We start from the raw sequence: 2,306 nt of genomic DNA on the forward strand, positions 1-2,306 counted from the left end.
AGACGCTGGGCTGGATGAAGCACAAGCTGGAATCAAGATTGCTGGAAGAAATATCAATAACTTCAGATATGCAGATGATACCACCCTTATGGCAGAAAGTGAAGAGGAACTAAAAAGCCTCTTGATGAAAGTGAAAGAGGAGAGTGAAAAAGTTAGCTTAAAGTTCAACATTCAGAAAACTAAGATCATGGCATCTGGTCCCATCACTTCATGGCAAATAGATGGGGAAACAGTGGAAACAGTGTCAGACTTTCTTTTTTTGGGCTCCAAAATCACTGCAGATGGTGACTGCAGCCATGAAATTAAAAGACGCTTACTCCTTGAAAGGAAAGTTATGACCAACCTAGATAGCATATTGAAAAGCAGAGACATTATTTTGCCAACAAAGGTTCATCTAGTCAAGGCTATGGTTTTTCCAGTGGTCATGTATGGATGTGAGAGTTGAACTGTGAAGAAAGCTGAGCCCTGAAGAATCGATGCTTTTCAACTGTGGTGTTGGAGGAGACTCTTGAGAGTCCCTTGGACTGCAAGGAGATCCAACAAGTCCATTCTAAAGAAGATCTGTCCTGGGTGTTCTTTGGAAGGAATGATGCTAAAGCTGAAACTCCAGTACTTTGGCCACCTCATGTGAAGAGGTGACTCATTGGAGGAGACTCTGATGCTGGGAGGGATTGGGGGCAGAAGGGGATGACAGAGGATGAAATGGCTGGATGGCATCACCGACTTGATGGACACAAGTCTGAGTGAACTGTGGGAGTCGGTGATGGACTGGGAGGCCTGGCCTGCTGCAATTCATGCGGTCGCAAAGAGTTGGACATGACTGAGCGACTGAACTGAACTGATGATCTTCTTGCTCACTGTTGAATCAGGAACTAGTTTAATCATGTGATATGTTTTAAAAAGCAAACTTCCCTCATCAAAGAGAGGAATCCTGTCATCTACCAAAAAAAAAGAAAAGAAAAAACTGGAATAAATGTTCACACATATCAAATTCTCATTTCCCAATTTCCAACAAAATCATTGATTTTCTAACAAAGTAATACAAATGGGTAAAACTGCAATTTCAAACTTACATAAGAAAAAAATATATATATGAAGATTTTAGTGACAGTATTCTGATTTTGCTAAAGCATTAAAAAAAAAAATGCCAGTTGGAAATCAAAAAGGTTCAATCATAAAGTGGAACCGAGAGCTCAGGATTTCCTATTAAATTTATATGGCTAAGATGGTAAAGAATCTGCCTGCAATTGGGGAGACCTGGGTTCCATTCCTGGGTCGGGAAGATCCCCTGGAGGGCATGGCAACCCACTCCAGTATTCTTGCCTGGAAAATCCCACGGACAGAGGAGCCTCGCAGACTATAGTCCACCGGGTCGCAAAGAGTCGGACACGACTGAGCGACTAACACTTACACTTTATCTGACTAGGACAACAGTGTCCAAACACCGCACACGTGCCAAGCAAATACACCTGTAAAGTTGTTTTCTAGGTGCAGGCTATAACAGACTGCCCGCCTACCCTCCTCCCAGGTCCACCTGGGCTGTGCCAACCTGCGTCCTCTCACTGCAGCACGTGAAGAAGGTACACAGGCGCTTCACTCCACGGAAGGAAGGTTCTCGGTCCTTCCTGGGCATTCCACCTGTTGTCTCAGTGCGAGTAAACCGAAGCCTAAATTCTGTGGTTTGTCACTTCAGACGCGAAAGTCTAAATGGGTAAATTCACAGCCTGGAGCATCCGTGATAATTAACTATGCCCTGCTCCTGGCCCCTGACAGCCGTCGGGTGACCCCACGGTCAGGACCAATAACCTCACTCACTTCGGGCCCTGCTCTCCTCAGAGGGCAAAGAACGGTCGCTGTCGCGGGCTACGCCGCGTTTTGAGACTCTCGTGACTTGTGGCCGTCTCATGGACATTTGGTACCGAGCAGCCCGCGTGCAGACTTCGCCCTGGGCCTTACGGGAACGGTGCGCGGCGGCACCGGCCGGAAGAGGGGAGGTGGTCCCCACCCCAGGCTCTGAGGAGGGCGCGGCCCTCTGTGAGGGATCGAGGTGAGGAAAGTTCCACAGCCGCACCCGCCGGGGCGGGGCTTAGGGCCGGAGCTCGGGCTGGGCGCAACCACTGCCCGCGGTGCGGGAGGTGGGACGAACACCACGATCCTAACTCGAGCGCTCACCTTCCATCCTGGGGGTTTGTTCTTCCTCTCGGAAGGCTCTATCGTCCTGCTGCGTCACTGAAGAGCCAGTTCCTCTCCTTGCCGCCCTCACCCCGGTGCCTATCTCCCCGCGCCCACATCTCGAGTGGCGCGGT

Source organism: Bison bison, unplaced genomic scaffold, assembly GCF_000754665.1.
Source record: "Bison bison bison isolate TAMUID 2011002044 unplaced genomic scaffold, Bison_UMD1.0 scf7180017864386, whole genome shotgun sequence".
Taxonomy (NCBI): Eukaryota; Metazoa; Chordata; class Mammalia; order Artiodactyla; family Bovidae; genus Bison; species Bison bison.